At 47.5% G+C, this 20,784-nt stretch overlaps 1 long non-coding RNA gene across 1 annotated transcript in view; it reads right to left on the bottom strand.

Annotated features, from left to right (window-relative positions):
* Positions 1-2,153: 2,153 nt before the first annotated feature.
* LOC128340463 (uncharacterized) overlaps positions 2,154-20,784 on the bottom strand; it is a 32,073-nt gene continuing 13,442 nt past the window's right edge. The window contains exon 2 of the long non-coding RNA XR_008313733.1: positions 2,154-2,330. This is a non-coding gene — a long non-coding RNA (uncharacterized LOC128340463). The remainder of the gene's footprint in view (positions 2,331-20,784) is intronic.

Genomic DNA, 20,784 nt, shown 5'->3' with positions numbered 1-20,784 from the left:
GGATTGAATGAAGAAAACTCTTTTGCACAGCAAGGCAAATACAGACAACTTCCCTGTATCGCTGCTTGTTGTCTATCTGCCCTGCCCCCTGGGACCGTAACTACAGCACTATTTATGAGCTGGCCTGGATTAAGGAGTTGATTTATGGAAAACATCACGCATGGACGGAGCCAGGGGCGCACCTAGATCCGAAATCAGCCCAGACCTCCCCACTATGAAGCCCCCCCCCCTTAATTTTTTTTTAAAAATGCCTCCTGCTGTCCTGCCACTGCTCGTGTCTCTGGGGGGGGGGCTCCAAATATTTGGGGTGGCAGAGCCCCACTGCTGCCCTGTGGCAGCATGGGCTGCACCACCGCCACTCCCTTGCGCCGAAACTCCCTGCACCAAGAGGGCCGCTAGAACTTCTTTTCTGCGTGCACGGAGTATTTAGGCAGGGATGTCTACAAGGGTATTTCACTCTTGGCCCCCACCGGCATGTGGCCCCTCTTCTTCGCAGCTCGGCATTCCAGCAGCTCCTTTCTCCCTCAGCCTTCCTGTCCCATGCGTGCAGCCTCCGTCGCCCCCCATCATCTGTAAGGAGCCATCTCCAAAGGCGACAGCAGGCAAGTAGTGGAGAGGGGACACTCAGGGACCGAGGGAGCGCTGGCACTTCTCTGGCTGTTGAGGTGGGCATGGCCACTGGGCATGGCCACCGTGGGGGCTGCTGTCAGGGGGAGCGCCGCTTCTGCCCTTCTGAGCTGGCAACCTCATCACTGCTGTGGTGGACGAATCGGGGAGCCAATCCCAGCAGCTTCCTGGCCAGCAGATCAGGGGGGACTGATAGGAGATGCTGAGTCCTCCTGCTGCTGCTCCTCCTCCAAGGAAGGAGGGACCCAGGAGCATCCAGGCTGTGGGCAAGAATGCTGCCCGGCCAGAAATAGGCCAGCCCACCCCGGTGATGCTTCACAGGCAGGAGAAGAGCCTTGGCCGTGTTCCAGCGGAGCTCAAGTTGAGCCCTTCTCCTCCTCTGGCTCCTCCACGTGAAACATGGAGGCAGGGCAGAGACGCCTCCACCAGGGCACCTCCAGCAGCACCAGTGAGGGATGAGGACAGGACGGAGGCCAACCCGTGGAAGGGTGCAGAAGTCATTCATGGCTGGACACAAGAAGCCATGGGGGAGTAGAGAGAAATCAAATGGCAGGCCCAGCTTCTCTCCAGCAAGTGGCCCACACAAAAAAGGAAGGGTGCAGAAGAACCTTGTCCTCATTCAGGTGTAGCTCTTGGGACCTCCCCCTCCTGCTGCTTTCCCAGAACACTAGGCACCCTCAGCAGCACCCACTCACCCACTGGCTGCTGCGTCCACCACGGGGGAGGCCTGCTCGGTTCACCCCACCCCTGGCTGCGCAAATGGTGGTAACAATTGCAAATATTGGCACGGTGGGGCAGCGGTGGGTGGGCACGGAGCAGTGGTGGGGCTCTGGGGAGGTCCCACAGGACATTTGAAAGCCCCCCCCCGGGAAACAGGAGATAATGGACCTGATCCTCAAGTTCTGTGGCTAAGAGTGCCTCTGGACGGAGCCTCCCTTGCCCGCGCTAGAAGTAGCAACGGAGTGGAGAGTGCCACTGAGGCAGTGAGCCCACATCTTTCGTGGGAGCACAGCTCATTGTGCTATATGTAAGCTATTTTGTTTTATTGTGGCAGGCCCAGCTTTGCCAGCCTCCTTGTGAGGATTTTGACCCAAGAATGCAAGAATGATTTTGACCAAGAATGCAAGAATGCAAGATACACCTCTCTTAAATAATAAGTACATAAATAAATGTGCAACCATGCATGTGTAAAGGTAAAGGTAAAGAGTGTGCCATCGAGTCGGTGTCGTCTCCTGGCACCCACAGAGCCCTGTGGTTTTCTTTGGTAGAATACAGGAGGAATTTACCATTGCCATCTCCCATGCAGTATGAGATGATGCCTTTCAGCATCTTCCTATATCACTGCTGCCTGATATAAGTGTTTCCCCAGCGGGGATTCAAACCAGCAAACTCTGGCTTGCTAATCAAGTCATTTCCCCAATGTGCCATTAGGTGGCCCCCTTAAACACCTCTCACTGAACATGTAGACAACAGCAAAGAATAAGTTGATAAGTTGGCAATGCTATGCACATATTAACTCTAAACAATTCTTCCACCAAGAACTCTTTATTACGCAAATATAAAATACCATCTGCTAGATGTTACAGGTTACAACAAAACAAAATTTTCAACAGGAATCGATGTCAATACATCATCCTCAGTTGCTTACATAAACCAAGTATCTCAGCAGTTCTTAAATTCCTTTCTCGCAAGGTAAGCAGTAGCTGGGGAAGAGAAGAGGGAAGATGACATAACAGTAGCAACAAGGAACAATTAACTCAGCTTCTACCATTACTAACAATTTCATTGCCAAAACCATCTGCTCCTTAACATTAATATCTGGTTTTAATTTCTCTATATACATTGCCTCCTTTATGTTGTGCTTCTGCACATTTCTTTCCACCATCAATATAGTTATCTTCGTTCTCACCACTTGTTCAGCATGCCCATCCACCCCAACCTCGTATGTATAGACCACGGCTTGGTATGGCTCCCATTGTATTGCATATCCCACTATCTATATCTTAACGGTCTCCCCATCTCTCCTATGTAGAAAGAGGGACATTCCAGATCACTATATCTATTTCTTAATGTTCTCCCCATTATTAGTATTACTATTTATTGTTTACACAGTCAGACAGGTGTTATTGACTGGTTTGTTTTATCCAGACATCGAGTCCTTCCCAAGGATCTGGGATGGCTGAATTTTATTATCAATATTGTTGTTATTATTATAGATATCATCACAAAATGTAGGCTGTTCCCAGTAAAGTTGCTTTTTGCAATTGGCTAGTGGTGATTGCTGTGGCCCCTATGGTGTTGAGGTGCTCTTCAAGGTCTTTTGGAATTGCACCTGGGGCGCCAATTAACCACTGGGATTATTTTGGTCTTCTTCTGCCACAGCCTTTCCATTTCAATTTTTTGTAGATCTTTGTATTTTGTGATTTTTTTTCTATTTCTTTTTCTTCTATTCTGCTATCACCTGGTATTGCTTTGTCGATTATTTTGACTTGTTTTTCTTTCTTCTCAACTACAGTTATATCTGGTGTATTGTGTGGCAGATGTTTGTCTGTTTGTAGTCAGAAGTCCCATAACATTTTTTCATCTTCATTTTCTACAACTTTTTCAGTTTTATGGTCCCACCAATTTTTGGCTATGGGTAGCTTGTATTTTTTGCAGATGTTCCAGTGTATCATCCCTGCTACCTTGTCATGCCTTTGTTTGTAGTCAGCCTGTGCGATCTTTTTACAACAGCTGATTAGGTGGTCCACTGTTTCATCTGCTTCTTTACAGAGGTGGCACTTGCTGTTTGTTGTTGATTTTTCTACTGTTGTTGTTGTTAACTGCAACATCTAGTGGATGGTATTTCATCTTTGTGCAATAAAGTGGTCTTGGTGGAAGGACAGAAGAATAATAGGGATAGCAATAGCAATAGCACTTACATTTATATACTGCTTTATAGCCGGAGCTCTCTAAGCGGTTTACAATGATTTAGCATATTGCCCCCAACATTCTGGGTACTCATTTTACCGACCTCGGAAGGATGGAAGGCTGAGTCAACCTTGAGCCCCTGGTCAGGATTGAACTTGTAACCTTCTGGTTACAGGGCGGCAGTTTTACCACTGCGCCACCAGGGCCACTCCTGGATATGCAAAGCAGTCCCACTTTGGGGAGCATCTCAAAGCTGAGTAAGCCACCTAGTGGCACAGCAGGGAAGTAACTTGCCTAGGGAGCAAGAGGTTGCTGGTTTGAATCCCCACTGGTATGTTTCCCAGACTATGCAGCTATATATTCCTATAGCAGTGATATAGGAAGATGCTGGAAGGCATCATCTCATAATGCGTGGGAGATGGCAATGGTAAACCCCTCCTGTATTCTACCAAGAAAACCACAGTGCTCTGTGGGCACCAGGAGTCGACACCGATTTGACGGCACAACCTTTCCTTTCCTTTTCAATGCTGAGTAGAGTCCTAGTTTGATTTGGAGCTTCCTGGACTCCCACTTTGTTCTGATCCAATTTGAAGCTCTTGCTTTACTCTTGTTCTCACTGGCCCAACTCTTGAAGCTACAAGACACAGGTTGAAAGTAATTTATCTTGCTCCCTCACTAACAAGAACAAGATGAACTACCTTCAGCTTGTCTCCTGCCCCTGCTAGTCCAGTAAATACCTTCAGAGTTCAAGGAAGTGGTGGGTACGGAGATGCTCATTTCATAAATAGTCCATGTATGGTAGTGGTTAGAATTTTGCATTTAACCTGCGGAAGCTAGGTTCAGATCCCCACTCAGTCATGAAACTGTCTCTATGACCTTCAGCCACTCACTAGACTTGTTCACACGACTAATGGCAGGTAGGGAAGCCAGGAGTGCTTTTGGATTTTGGTCGTGTGCTTGCATTTAAGGCAGAAGGCAGGAAGAATGATTGTGTGCAAGGCAGCAGCTGGATAGGACAGCTTTTCCTCCTAAAGTAATGGTAAAGTTGTGCCGTCAAGTTGATGTCGACTCCTGGCGACCACAGAGCCATGTGGTTTTCTTTGGTAGACCACAGGAGGGGTTTGCCATTGCCTTCCGAAATTGGAAGACCTGTCCAAATGAAGAGAACAGAAAGGAACACAAACTCTGGCAAAAGAAATGCAAGGCAACAATAAAGGAGGCAAAAAGAGAGTTTGAGGAACATTTAGCTAAAAGCATCAAGGGGAATAACAAAAACGTCTTTAAATACATTAGAAGCAGGAAACTTGCCAGGGAGGCAGTTGGACCATTAGACAATGAGGGAGTGAAAGGGATTATTAAGGAGGATATGGAGGTTGCAGAGAAGCTAAATGAGTTCTTTGCGTCCATCTTCACAGCAGAGGATACTGAGCATATAACTGTTCCTGAACCAGGCTTTTCGGGGATGGCGGCTAAAGAACTGAGCCAGATAGAAGTGACGAGAGATGATGTTCTAAACTGTCTGGAAAAACTGAAAACTGAAATCACCAGGGCCGGATGGCATCCATCCAAGAGTCCTCAAAGAACTCAAATGTGAAATTGCCAACATCCTTGCTAAAATATATAACTTATCCCTGCAATCACGTTCTGTACCAGAGGACTGGAGAGTAGCAACTGTAACACTGATTTTCAAGAAGAGATCCAGGGGTGATCCAGGAAATTACAGGCCGGTTAGCTTAACATCAGTTCCAGGCAAATTGGTGGAAAGCATCCTCAAGGATAAAACTGTAAAGCACATAGAAGAACAGGCCCTGCTGGGAATGAACCAGCATGGGTTCCGCAAAGGTAAATCTTGCATCATCAACCTTTTGGAGATCTTTGAGAGCAGGGGCGGAGCCACCATTTGGCCAACGGGTTCAAAGAACCCGGGCCGGTGGCCAATCAGGAGCCTGGAGAGTGGCCCCGACACCCCCCCCCCCCGCGTCTGATGTCAGATGCGGGGGCGTTAGTTTAGCTCCTGAGCAGGGGCCGCGCGGCCCCTTCGGGAGCTAAACAAAGGCTGGCGCTGCGAACGCAGTGCCAGACTAACTAGCTCCTGAAGGGGCCACGCGGCCCCTTCAGGAGCTAAGACTGGTGCTGCGTTCGCAACACAGCCCAGAAGCGGCTCTTCCCTGCAGGGAAGAGCTGCTCCTGGGCTGCGCTGCGAACGCAGCACCAGGCTTCGTCTAACTGCCGAAGGGGCCGTGCGGCCCCTTATGCAGTTAAACTGCTTCAGCGATCCCTAACGGAGAGCCAGACCACACACCCGCGTCTGAGGTCAGACGCAGGGGTCAGAGCTATCGGAGCGCCCGCCGCGGCCGCACACGGGCCGCCGGCAGGCTAGCTACACCCCTGTTTGAGAGCGTCAACAAGTGTGTGGATCAAGGTGATCCAGTTGATATCGTATACCTGGACTTCCAAAAAGCTTTTGACAAAGTTCCTCATCAATGACTCCTGAGGAAACTTAGCAGTCATGAAATAAGGGGACAAGTACATGTGTGGATTGCTAACTGGTTGAAACAGAGGGTAGGTATAAATGGAGAGTTTTCGCAATGGAGGGAAGAAAGAAGTGGGGTACCCCAGGGATCTGTACTGGGACCGGTGCTTTTTAACTGATTCATAAATGATCTAGAAGTAGGGGTAAGCAGCGAGGTGGCCAGATTTGCAGATGATACCAAACTCTTTCGGGTAGTGAAATCCATAACTGATTGTGAAGAGCTCCAAAAGGATCTCTCCAAACTGGGGGAGTGGGTGACAAAGTGGCAAATGTGGTTCACTGTTGGCAAGTGTAAAGTGATGCACATTGGGACGAAGAACCCCAACTTCAAGTATATGCTGATGGGATCTGAGCTGTCGGTGTCTGACCAGGAGAGGGAATTTGGGGTCGTGGTGGACAGCTCGTTTAAAGTGTCGACTCAATGTGCAGCAGCTGTTAAAAAGGCCAGTTCCATGCTAGGGATCATTAGGAAGGGGATTTAAAATAAAACTGCTAATATTATAATGCCCTTATACAAAATTATGGTGTGACCACACTTGGAGTACTGCGTACAATTCTGGTCACCATATCTAAAAAAGGACATTGTAGAACTGTAAGAGGTGCAGAAGAGGGCAACCAAGATGATCAAAGGCCTAGAGCACCTTTCTAATGAGGCAAGGCTACAACACCTGGAGCTATTTAGATTAGAAAAAAGACAACTGCGGGGAGACACGATAGAGGTCTATAAACTCATGTATGGTGTGGAGAAAGTGGATAGAGAGAAATTCTTCTCCCTCTCCCATAAGACTAGAACCAGGGGTCATCCCATGAAACTGATTGCCAGGAAATCTAGGACCAGCAAACGGAAGTACTTTTTCACACAACGCATAATCAACTTGTGAAATTCTCTGCCACGAGATGTGGTGACAGCCAACAACCTGGGTGGCTTTAAGAGGGGTTTGGATAATTTCATGGAGGAGAGGTCTATTGACAGCTACTAGTCGGAGGGCTCTAGGCCACCTCCAGCCTTGGGGGTGGGGTGCCTCTGGGTACCAGTTGCGGGGGAGTAGCAGCAGGAGAGTGGGCACGCCCTCAACTCCTGCCTGTGGCTTCCGGCGGCATCTGGTGGGCCACTGTGCAAAATGGGATGCTGGACTGGATGGGCCTTGGGCCTGATCCAGCAGGGCTGTTCTTATGTTCTTATGTTCCTTTTCTGGCGCAGTATGAGATGATGCCTTTCAGCATCTTCCTATATTGCTGCTGCCCGATATAGGTGTTTCCCATAGTCTGGGAAACATACCAGTGGGGATTCGAACCAGCAACCTCTTGATCCCTAGGCAGGTTACTTCCCTGCTGCACCATCAGGTGGCTACCTAGGTAAAAAGCTGGGAATGGAACCTGTAAAGGGCTCCCTCATCCTACCCAGCTGCTGCCTAGCATATGATCACACTCCCCTCCACCTACCACACTGCTTGCAAGCACATGACCAAAAACTGGGTGTGTACCTGGCTCTCCTACACTGTTTCTTCCCTGCTAAAAGAGGAAAGAGGCACCTATTTAAAGTGGTGATTCTCTTTATTTAACAAGGGGAGAGCAACTGGCCCTATCCATCCCCGGCACAGCATCCCTCCAGTGGCTGTTGCTTGGGTCTATATATTATATTTCTTTTTTAGATTGTGAACCCTTTGGGGACAGGGAGCCATTTTGTTTATTTATTTATATCTATGTAAACCACTTTGGGAATTTTTGTTGAAGAGCAGTATGTAAATATCCATCGTATTTGTATTCGTATACACTGCAAGAGGTCATGTGAACAAGTCTACTTTCTTTCCACTTAATCTACCTCACAAGGTTGGTGTGAGGTTACAAAAGAGATAGGAGGAGAGCTGGTCTTGTGGTAGCAAGCATGAATGGCCCCCTTTGCTAAGCAGGGTCAGCCCTGGTTTGCATTTGAATGGGAGAGTACATGTGAGCACTGTAAGCTATTCCCTTTAGAGAATGGGACCACTCTGGGAAGAGAGCATCTGCCTGCTTGCATGCAGAAGGTTCATCTAATATCTCCAGATAGGCTGAGAGAGAGTCCTGCCTGTAACCTTGGAGAAGCTGCTACCAGTCTGTGTAGACAATACTGAGCTCAACGGGCCAATGGTCTGACTCAGTATAAGCAGCTTCCTATGTCCCTATGAAGGGGAACAATCATATGTGCTGCTCTGAGCCTCTTAGAGGAAGAAAAGGGTACAAGTGTAATAACATACATAAGTTCATCTGGCAATAAAGGGCTCTGGCCGATGCAAGTTCATGCCACAATAAATTAGTTAGTCTTCAAGATGCTAGAAATCTCTAGGTTGTTTTTGCTGCAACAGATGGCCATGGCTCCCCTTCCTCAGTAATTCTTCTTCTTTCTGTCTCTTGGAGATTGTGCAAGTGCAAACTTAAGTTGGGGGGAACTCCCATCGAATTAAAAAAAATTAAAAATTCCATGCAGAAGGCACTTTAATAGAGGCTGGAAGCTAAGTGGAGATTGGATTTAATTTAGGCCAATCCTCTGCTGAATTTCAGATAAAGGGCTTTTTTTTTTTCTAATCTAGTCATAGGCCAGATAAAAATACCCCTCTTCTGTCCTGCAGGCAACTTTTTTTTCCTGCCAATTTTCTTGGCAGAGTGGAAGGCGGGGGCGGGGGGTGGAGAGATATAATTGAGAGGAAACTGCAGCTTAGAAAATTCACACTTGAGGTAGAAATCACTTTGGAATTGGATGCCCTGCTAGACACTTGGCATTTTCACTGCTGTTTTTCTCCCTCTTGTCCTTTACGGAATTTAAATTGGTCAAATCATCATTGGCAGTCTTACTGGTACAAGGAAATTCGGTGGTGAAGCAGATGTGACCCCCAAGAAAACGTTAGGCATCTGAACCTTACCTCTTTGCCCTTCCACCCACCCAGGCCAAGCAAACCATGTTCAGTGCAGGGGCAGAGGGAGGCCAGCAGTGGCCCGGGTCCAGCCTGCCGCCACAGCGCCCTAGCCCTGCCCCCTGTGTCTGATGTCAGACACTAAGCCCCACCCCCTGCATCTGATGTCAGATGTAGGGGGCATCACTTTGCTTGCAAATGGGGCCTCGCGACCGCATTTGCTGCCAAAATCCCCCCGGCCAGCTCCACGTTCATGGCACAGCCAGAGCAGCTCCCCCTGCCTAAAAGGCAAGGAGAGTCGCTCCCGGCCACTCTGCGAACACAGCGCTGGTTTCGCTTGCAAATGGGGATTTAGGCAAGAATTGCTCCTCTGGCCACACGGCAGGGTTGTCTGGGGATTTTGCTTGCAAACGGGCCTGTGAGGCCTCGTTTGCAAGCAAAGCTACGCCCCCTGCGTCTGATGTCACATGCAGGGGGTGTGGCTGGGACCCAAAGGGCAGCCCCAGACGGGCGGTGTCCCAGGTTCTTCGAACCCATTGCCTCAATGGTGGCTCCGCCCCTGGTTCCATGTTAATTTATTTTTCCTAAATTGCCTGTTGTATATACACAGCATTGCCCACAGTGTGCTTTTATTTATTTACTAGATGAATCCATACAGAGCATCTGTAGGCTAGGACTTTGTTGCTCTCCATGCCCACCGCCACAGCCCCTGCTTTATTGCTCAGTGTCAGCCACCCACTCTCAGCCACAACCTCCCCGCCACTCCCTCGCCCCCTCCCCACCGCTTGCTTGCTCACTCACCCCGCCCCACCACTCGTTCGCACACTCGCCCCCACCCAGCCACTTGCCCCCTCCCTGCCCCCTCCCCACTGCTCGCTCACTCACTCACCCCCTCCCTACCACTCACTCACTCACTTGCCCCCTATCCACTCCTCTTCCCTGTCTACTTATGGAATCCCCACTACTCAATCACCATAGTGCTTCGACTCTGTTACCTGTGATTGGTAAAGCACTGTGTGGGCGGGGCTTGCCACGTACATCCTTAGCGTATTATATAGAGAGATTTTTTTCCCTCTTGGCTTTAGGCCATGATAGCACCGTGGTAAGGGTGCATGTATACACTCTTTCAGGATGTAAAAAAATAAGATGCCTGTTAGAGGCAGATTCTTTTGGAGGTGTGACCTTCCAGTTCGAACCAACATATAAAGCCCAGTCCAGGGTATTAAAGAGACTACTTTCTTTGTCATGAACCCTGCGTCCTGTTAAGATCATCTAGGGAGGTCCGGTTATAGCTGCCACTGGATCGTTTGATGGTGAGCCGGGACTGGGGCTTCTCTTACTCTGTGGAATTTTTTTAACTGTTTTACTCTGTTTTATATTTGTTGTTTTAAATTGTGTACACCACCTAGATATATACATATCAGGTGGTGTACATTATATAAATTAGATAGATAGATAGATAGATAGATAGATAGATAGATAGATAGATAGATAGATAGATAGATAGGAACATAGGAAGCTGCTATATACTGAGTCAGACCCTTGGTCTGTCTAGTTCAGTATTGTCTTCACAGACTGGCAGCGGCTTCTCCAAGGTTGCAGGCAGGAATCTCTCTCAGCCCTATCTTGGAGAAGCCAGGGAGGGAACTTGGAACCTAGATGCTCTTCCTAGAGTGGCTCCATCCCCTGAGGGGAATCTTTTGCAGTGCTCACACATGTAGTCTCCCATTCATATGCAACCAGGGCAGACCCTGCTAAGCTAAGGGGACAAGTCATGCTTGCTACTGCAAACCCAGCTCTCCTCTCCTGATAGATAGATAGATAGATAGATAGATAGATAGATAGATAGATAGATAGATAGATGTACTTTTTCTACTACAGCTGAGATAGCACATCAAACATGCTTTCTGAGCCTGCCAACAGACTGAGTGCATGAATGGCGAGTTCTCTGATCCTTGCTCTCAGAGCAAGGTGGTTGACAGTGCTCTATGAAGAAAGCAATCAGGTTGTCAAAAAAGCTGCATGCCAGATGGCCACCCACAGCATTTATCATCATTTTTATTTAAATACATTGTTATGAAGACAGGAGATGACTTTCTCACCCAAGAGCTACCCTGTTGCTTAGGAGCCCTGGGAAAGTTACATTCCCCGTCACTCCTCCAGTGTCTGGCTCACAGCTCAAAAGCAACTTGCAAGCCTCCAGTGGGGAGAGAGATATCTCTCCATTCTCATCAGTGCTACCTCTGGAGCAACAAGGAAAGTAATGAATGGAGGGGAGAAAGGACCAAGGGAGTTTGGGGTGGACAGCTGGGTGAGAGGGCTAACTAAGCCCTGTTAACTGAGCAAAGAGGCACCTTTTCAAAGTGGTGATTCTCTTGATTGAGCAGGGGGAGAGCAACTGGCCATATCCATCCCCAGCACTCCAACCCTCCATTGGCTGTTGCTGGTTTCTGTCTTATGTTCCTTTTTTAGATTGTGAGCCCTTTGGGGACAAGGAACCATGTGTGTGTGTGTGTGTGTGTGTGTATGGCATACCCGTCGCTAATCCCATGCGTGGCAGCTCTTGCGAGAGTTCGTGAGCAGCTGCCAGATAGCAACAGGTACAGGCGGGGGAAAGAAGATGGCGGTGGCAGCTGGCCGGCCAGTTGGGGGGAGGGGAACGCCAGGCAGAAAAAACAGCAGCAACAGGCAGGGGGGTGGAAGAAGGCGGCGGAGGGCTGGCGAGAAAACTACTGCAGCGGTGGGCAGGCAGGCGGTGGAGAGGGTGGTGCACTCCCTCTCTGGCCCACCTGCCGGCCAAAAGGAAGGATAGCCCAGCGGCTGCAGCTCCAGGGATAGGAGTGGGGGGGAGCAGCGGGGGGGGGCGCAGCAGCGGCAGCTCCAGTGGAGGGAATGGAGGAGAACAATTGTTAATTTGTTTTAATTGTTTTTATTATGCTGTGAACCGCCCTGAGCCATTTTGGAAGGGCGGTATATAAAGCTAACAAACAAACAAACAAACAAACAAACAAACTCAGCTGCATACTAATACTTGGTAAGTTGCATTCTGGGGCAGGGAGCTATAATAGGGAAGATGGGTTCAAAGAACCCATCGCGCCATTCATCTGGGAACCGCCAAGCATCCAGGAGAAGCCACCAAGCTGAACTACCCCCTCCCACTGGTTGGGGCTTCTGCCAGCCTCCTGCTGCTGCCACCACAGGTAGCCACCTTCTCCAACCACTGGCCTGGCTCCCAGGCCCATCCTCTTTCCATTGGCTGGGCTCCCAGCCAATGAAAGGAGGGTGCACATGCATTCCCGATAGGCTGATGGAAAGAGAGTGGGTCTAGAAGCTAGGTGGAAGGAGGCAGAGGAGGCAACGGTGACAGTAGGTGGCTAGCTGGAGTGGGGAGTCGAATGTGGGGGGGACTGAGTGAGGGGTACACGTGGGTGGGGTGCACGCATGTATGAGTGCATGCACTGCCAGGGGGGCACCAGCACAAGTTCACTTTGTGAACACGGGCCCACTCTCCCTTCGCTATGCCCTGTTGCATGCGGCTTTTTGGTCACTAGTTGTGCAGGAGTGATATAATGTCTACATTTGAGTGCTGTACAAAAATGAATAAATGCAGACACGCCCTGCCAGCAGACTTGCAATCCAAAGAGACCGGTGAGAAGGGATAGCAGGGAACACAAGGGGAGAGGAGGCATTCAGATGAAGATATTGTGTTTGCCTGAATCCAAGACTGGTTTTTTTTCAAGTTTTTAAATATTAGAAATCAGGAGGTCCTCTTAAATTCAGAGTCATAAGAACATAAGAACAGCCCTGCTGGATTAAGCCCCAAGACCCATCTAGTCCAGCATCCTGTTCCACACAGTGGCCCACCAGATGCCGCTGGAAGCCACAGGCAGGAGTTGAGGGCATGTCCTCTCTCCTGCTGTTACTCCCCTGCAACTGGTACTCAGAGCATCCTGCCTTTGAGGCTGGAGGTGGCCTATAGCCCTCCAACTAGTAGTCGATGATAGACCTCTCCTCCACGAAGTTATCCAAACCCCTCTTAAAGCCATCCAGGTTGTTGGCTGTCACCACATCTCGTGGCAGAGAATTCCACAAGTTGATTATGCTTTGTGTGAAAAAATACTTCCGTTTGTTGGTCCTAGATTTCCTGGCAATCAATTTCATGGGATGACCCCTGGTTCTAGTGTTATGTGACACGGAGAAGAATTTCTCTCTATTCACTTTCTCCACACCATGCATGATTTTATAGACCTCTATTTTGTCTCTGCGCAGTCGTCTTTTTTCTAAACTAAAAAGCCCCTGAGGTTGTAGCATTGCCTCATAAGAAAGGTGCTCTAGGCCCCTGATCATCTTGGTTGCCCTCTTCTGCACCTTTTCCAGTTCTACAATGTCCTTTGTTAAATGTGGTGACCTGTTCCTTTTGTGTAAATGCAGGTATAACCTGTATTGACTTCTACTTTTTAAGGTGGTTGTCTTAATTTCAGTATCTTTTTCTATCTGGGTAAATACGATTTTAAAAGGCTAAATGAAAATAAGGTTTAATGTTTTTAAACAGAGAGAGAAGAAACTGCACAAATGCTAAGCCAATGAAAAGGGCAACAATTCGTCATAAACCTTCCATTCAGAGAACTGGAAAGTACTCTCAAGTAATGGAGTACCACTTGAGTAGAAGTACAGAGAGAAAGAAGAGGAGAAGCGTAAGTAAGAGCAGGACAGTCGAAGCACTTCTAAACAAAAAAGAATTGAACGTCAATGTGCTGAGGAAAAGGCAGCCAATGAAAAGAGGGTCGAAGACAAAAGAAGACACAAACCATGCCCAACAAATAGTCGAGTGCAAAACAGAAACCAGCATTTCAAGGAAGGAAACAGGAAGATCTGTTTCTGAACGCAAAATGTTGGCAGGTGTTAGAGACAGGCAAATTTAAGAACCAAGTCTCATCTTCATGTTTGAGGAACAAAGACAGGAAGCATATGAAGCTGCCTTATAATAGGGCTGTTAAAACCCTAATCAGGGTCATAGGAGTGTGCAGCCAGGATCGGAGAGCTGTGCATGCTGCCGATCAGCGGCTGTGTGCATGCAAAGATCAAGGTAGGTAGAGAGCTAACCTGTGCTAACTAAGCAAAGAGATACCTTTAAAGTGGTGATTCTCTTATATTTAGCAAGGGGAGAGCAACTGACCCTATCCAGCCCCAGCACAGCATTCCTCCAGTGGCTGTTGCTGGTATCTGCCTTATGTTTCTTTTAGACTGTGAGCCCTTTGGGGACAGGGGACAATTTAATTTATGTATTTTTCTTTGTCAACTGCTTTGTGAATTTTGGTTGAAGAGTAGTATATAAATATTGGTTGTCATCGTCGTAGTAGCAGTAGAGAAGAGTGATTGTGTGGGAGGTGAGAACTAGGTAGGATGAGCACAGCCAACCCACATTCTGTCCGCAGCATTTTATCCATGGGGCACGGAAAGCTGTCCTACCCAGCTCCCACCTCCCACATGAAACACTCTCTCCTCCTCCTCCGCAAACATGTGAGTGCCAGTCGGGAGCATGCACAGCTCTCCTACTCTGACTGGGCGCTCCTCCGGCCCTGTTTACGATCATGAAGACAGCCCTACTGAGTCAGACCATTGGTCAGCCTACCCAGTAGAGTCTACTCTGATTGGTCATGCCTCTCCAAGGACTTGTCAAGTGGGGGCAGTCTTAGACTTGGGTAGGTTTCTAGGTCCTACTCCCTGAGATCTCTTTAGGTGGAACTGACAGGGACTGAATCTGGGGAAATGTTTCTGGGAGAAATGGAACAAATGGAACACATCAAGGGACCTGTAAAGGAAAAGCCCCATTTCCCTTTGTTATTGTACAGGCGTAGTCTAGCTGTGGGGATTTGTGGCTGGATCTCTATCTGCAAATGTGCTATGCTTTAATGAATTTTCAATAAAGGAAAGATGATTTATGAACTTCCTTGTCTCTGCTCAGTGCTCATCTGACAACAAATCTTTCTGGGGAAAGGAAACCTGTATGAGAGAAGAGAACAGAAATAGAGATATTATATTGTCACTGAGCTATGGTCCCTCCCTGCAGCTCCCAGTGGCTGGCATGGCTGGGACACAGATTTTTCTGTGTTAAAACAGAGGCAAACTTCACTCTTCCGTGAAGAGGCAGCACAGCTAGACATCCCAGGGGGAGCCTGAGGAGTAGCTCCTCACTTAAATTTTCAGGCAGGGTGAGGAAATACACTTGGGAGGAAGAATATGTTTTGGGGATTGAACGGGTTATTAGGTTTGGAGTTCAGTAAAATGGAGATAAACTTCTCAAATTATTAGAGGGGACTTGCACCCCTACTTTCATTCACCTGCAGGAAGTAGATAACAGAGTAGGGGTGTCCAGAACCAATCTGAATCAAACCTGATTCAATTCGAACTGGCCCGTTTGACCAGTTCAAGCTTGGAACAGACCAGCCCCCCCGTTAAAAAAGGGTTCAACTGGTTCGGGATGCTTGTAAAGGGGGATCTGGTTTGTCTGCAGAACCGAACCACCCTGCTCGTTCTAGCGAACTGGTTCGCAGACCAGCGGTTCAGTTCGAATTTGGCTCAAATTCAAACCGAACTATGTTTTTCGGTTCGTGCACACCCCTTCAACAGAATACAGTTGCTGCAAAATAGGGACAGTTGGAGCCCATGCGCAGCATTTGATGTTCTCCTTCAGGCACCACCAGTGTTCCCTCAACAGGGATCCCCAGATGCTGTTGACTACAACTCCCACAATCCCTAGCCAAAGGCCATTGCAGCTGGGGATGCTGGGAGTTGTAGTGAACAACATCTGGAAATCCCTGTTAGCAGGAATACTGGCACCAACTTGTCTTGGGCTACTTCTAGAAGCAGTCAACCTCCATGCTAGTGTTGGCTATGCCCGAGCCTAAATACAAGGAAGTCGATTTGTTGTTGACAGCAGAGAAGGGTAGTTCAGGCTCTATGGTGATTAAATGCCTCCTTGTTCTTCAGACGAAGCCCCTTCTACTTCTAATCATGCTAGAATGGCCTCTGAAAAGCTGGGCACCCCTGCCGTTCCATTCTGAGAGTCCCTTTTTCACTAGCTTAACAGCTATATTCAGCCCTACCGTGCAGATTACCCAACACCTCTTTCCTCCTGCTCTCTCCATCTGAACGCTGCTCCTATTCAGCCAATATAAACCTCATCCTCATTCTTTGCCCAGCCTCGTTAATTTAATTTAGCAACCTCGGTTGAGTCATTGGTCCATTTTGTCCCACTCGCAAGCCAGAGTGTTTTTCTCAGCAGGTAACATCAAAGCTACGGCCAGCTCAAAGGAGAAGTGGAAATGTTGACAGACAGGCCTCAGTCAGACTCGTGCATCTGCACACAAAAGGAAGAGTTTCCTCCCATTTGACCCCATGCCTATGGAGATCTATGGACAAAGACTTGCTCCCTATTTCATAGACCTGGAATAGATCATGATCCAGAGCTGTGGTTCTTGGCTATGGCTCGTCAACCATGGAACTGCCTCCTAAAAGAAGCCAGTTTGGGCTTGTTGTTGACTCAGGCAGTCCTCTTGCACCATGCTTCAGATTCAAAGAAATAACTGGAGATTACGCAAATTCTTTCTCTTTATTTATATATAGAGAATGTTTCTGCAGCTAATACAGCTACTGCCTGCTCTTCCTCTAAATCTTCTGAACCAGGGGTTCCCTGTAGTACTTGAGCTCTTGATGAACTACCATTCTCATCAAGCCCAGCAGCCACAATAAATTGTAGCTGGAGATGATGGATGATGGGAGTTGTAGTAAAGCAACATCTGGAGTACTAAAGGTTGGGAACCCATGTATCGGTTCATTACGCCCTTTCGAATCCTGTGCTTCTAATACAATATATTGTTACAAGTGCTATTATTATTGAGTCATTATAGGAACACAGAAACACAGGAAGCTGCCATATACTGAGTCAGGCCATTGGTCCATCTCGCTCAGTATTGTCTACACAGATTGGCAGCGGCTTCTCCAAGGTTGCAGGCAGGAGTCTCTCTCAGCCCTATCTTGGAGATGCCACCAGGGAGGGAACATGGAACCTTCTGCTCTTCCCAGAGCAGCTCCATCCCCTGAGGGGAATATCTTGCAGTGCTCACACATCCAGTTTCCCATTCATATGCAACCAGGGCAGACCCTGCTTAGCTAAGGAGACAAGTCATACGTGCTACTTTAAGGCAGGGAGAGTCACTCCGGCCGTGATGCTAACGCAGTGCAGGCTGATTTTGGCTCCAAATGGGGCCGCATGGCCTTCTTTGGGACCGAAATAACACCCCCGTGTCTGATGTCAGATGCGGGGGGCATGTCTGGGGTCATACTCACGGCCCCTGATTGGGTGCGGCTCAGGTTCTTTGAACCTGTACTCCCTGTGGTGGCTCCGCCCCTGCTAAAATGCTCTCTAGAATAAGAACGTTTTAACTTCCTGGTTGAAGGAACTAAAGGAAATGGCCAGACAGATTTCCCTGGGCAGCAATGCAAGTTCCTCAGTGTAGGTGCCACTCAGGAGGGTAGCTAGGGGAGAGGGGGCCCATGCACACCCCTCTTTCTGGCGGCTCCCCAGAGGGAGGGAGATAATGAAGAAAATAGGGATTGGTGGATCTGGAGGGCCCTCAGGAGCTGTGGGCCCATGTTCTTTGAACCTTTTCGCTTAATTATAGCTATACCCTTAGTGCCATCACAGAAAAGACCCTGGTCCGTAAGGTTAAAAAGGGTTTAATATTGTTACCCCCACTTTTACAAGTCTTTGGGGAGGGCAGGCTACATGCAGAGAGAAATTAATAAAATAAACATGAATTGTGTGTGATAGAAAGAGCGTGCTACTGAATGGGAGAAAAGCACATTAGGGGAGAAACATCTTCTGTTCCCAAGTGGTACAGATGAAAATGACTAATTAAAGAATAATATTCCATTGGCTGCCAGCTCAATCAAAGTTTAGATAGACAAACCAGCAATTACAGGAAGGAGATAATCAGTTATGCATTTAAAAGACTATCTGCCAAGCAACTTGTCCTTTAATTAGATGTGCAATTTTGAAAAGAAAAAAATTGGATTGTTCGGAAGTGAAGGAAAAGCAATAATCATATGAAGAGTGAGGCCTCAGTTGAGTTTATCTCCATGTAGCAGGAACCAATTAAAATAAAACAATAAATCACAATTGTTTAGATTGTGTTCTGTGATTGCAATTAAAAACACTGCATTAGATACCCCAGATGGAGCAAGATGGCCTAGAGGGCGGGGGGAGTTTTAAAGAGTGAATAAATAAATAATACGTTTGAAAAATCCAGAGATGACTCAGGCCTAATCCATTGTACTTGCCTTGTGGTAGCAAGCATGAATTGTCCCCTCTGCTAAACAGGGTTGCCCCTGGTTTCCATTTGAATGGGAACTACATGTGAGCACTGTAAGATATTCCCCTTAGGGGATGGAGCCATTTTGGGATGGGGCTGTTTTCTTCATGCTTGCATGCAGAAGGTTTCAAGTTCCCTCTCTGGAATCTCCAGATAGGGTGGAAAAGACTCCTGCCTGCAACCTTGGAGAAGGTTCTGCCAGTCTATGTAGAGAATACTGAGCTAGATGGGCCAATAGTCTGACTCAGTATATGGCAGCTTCCTATGTTCCTATATCAATTAATACTGCTGGCAGGGGTTACTCACCTGACTTAATGTCTCCATATACTGTATTCACCCAAATAGATGACTCTGAACTTAAGATGACCCCCTTTTAAAATACAAGTTAAATACAGGTTATACCTGAATTGACCCAAACTGAAGAGGACTCTGGATTTAAGATGACTCTCCTCCCACCTAATTTCTAACATCAAGGAACTTTTTAAAAAAAAACCCAACTCATCTTAGATTCAGGTGAATGTGGTATTTTTAATTTTTTTAAAAAACCAAATACCACCACAAAGAAAACTGCGTACGTAATGTTAGAATCCTGTTCTCTGATGTGCTAGTTTTCTATGTTCAGGGATTTATTTATTTTTAATGTATTGGTATTGAATTTTGGCATTGTGTTTTCGTATGGAAGTATATTTCAGTCATTATGGACCCTTATTTGCAGTGACACCAAGGAAGGACTGTAGCTCAGTGGCAGAGCATCTGCTTGGCAAGGAGCAGGTCCCTGGATCAAGCCTTAGCCTCTCCAAGTAGGGCTGGGAAAGATCCATCTGCTACCCTGGAAAGCTGTAGCAGGCCAATGCAGATAATACTGAGCTGGACTGAATGAGGGTCTTTTAGTCGGAGGACGATAGGCCACCTCCAGCCTCATAGGCAGGATGCCTCTGAATACCAGCTGCAGAGGACCAACAAATGCAGGTACTTTTTCACACAACATATAATCAACTTGTGGAATTCTCTGCCACAAGATGTGATGACAGCCAACAACCTAGATGGCGAAAAGGGGTTTGGATCACTTCATGGGGGAGAGGTCTGTCAACAGCTACTAGTCGGAGGGCTATAGCAGGGGCGTATCTAGGGTGGGGCAGACAGGGCACGTGCCCGGGCACCACTTCAAGGGGGGCGCTATTTTTAAAAATTTTAAAAAAAAAAATTAAATGGCCACTGAAAACAAAATGGCCGCCATGCATGCTCAAGTGGCCTCTGTGAGGCCCTAGGCCATGCCAGGCCTCGCAGAGGCCATTTGAGCATGTGTGGTGGCCATTTTGTTTTTGGTGGCCATTAAAAAAAATATTTTAAAAAATGGTCACTGCACATGCTCAAATGGTCCCTGTGAGGCCCTAGCCCTTGCCAGGCCTTGGAGAGGCAATCTGAGCATGTGTGGCAGCCCCCACAATGGCCACCACGCTGATCTTTGCAGGCCCAAACAGGCGCAAAAATCAGCCCAGGACAGGCTGCAGCAGTGAATTAAGAGGCTGGTGGGGGAGAGGGAACCTTTGCAGACCGCCCCCCCAGCCTTTAGGAACTTAGCCCCCTGAAAGGGCTACAGGTAATTTTTTAAAAATTTAATATAATATAAGTCACTGTACACATATTCAGTTTGGCACTATGTACAGAGAATCAGGGCTTGTGAATACTGAGCTGAAGCTTATGAGCTCGGATTGTATTCATTTGCTCTTACTTTGCTTCTTGTGATAAGTGAGTTAAATGTGATGGCTTAATAATATGGCTATTAATGGTGAGTTTGTCTTTGAATCAGTGTGAAATCCTTATTATTAAGGCCACTGGGAGTTTCTTGCTCTCTTTCTCTCATTTTAAATGTCTTTCTGAAATACTAGAATATATTCCAAGCAGTGACACAGTGTACTCTGCATATCCTTTAATTATTTTCAGAGTATCTGGGAAAAGTCAAATTCTCCATTTATTTTTAAAACTTATGTAATAGTAATGCTACAATGCATAGTAGAGAATTAGACAGGCACTTCTGTTTAGTTTTTAAAGTACACCTCCACACAGTATTTGGGTATTTCATGAGCCCTAGCATACTGAAATGTGTAGTTTTCCAGCATTTTTTTGTCTGGCTATGCCCACTGCTAAATAGTTTTTGAAATATTAAAAGATTAACTAGCTTGACCTGTATTTTTGAGCTGATATTATGGTAAAGTTATCTGAAAGATGGGTGTCAGATGTTTGGATAGGGGGCGCAATTTCAGTGCTTGCCCTAGGCGCTAGATAGGCCCTAGATACACCTCTGGGCTATAGGCCACCTCCAGCCTCAAAGACAGGATGCCCCTGAGTACCAGTTGCAGGGTAGTAACAGCAGGAAGGAGGGCACGCCCTCAACTCCTGCCTGTGGCTTCCATCTGGTGGACCACTGTGTGAAACAGGATGCTGGACTAGA

This window comes from Hemicordylus capensis, chromosome 1 (assembly GCF_027244095.1).
Source record: "Hemicordylus capensis ecotype Gifberg chromosome 1, rHemCap1.1.pri, whole genome shotgun sequence".
NCBI lineage: Eukaryota > Metazoa > Chordata > Lepidosauria > Squamata > Cordylidae > Hemicordylus > Hemicordylus capensis.
Note: the sequence above shows the minus strand (reverse complement) of the source record. Positions and strands in the feature narration are given on the sequence as shown.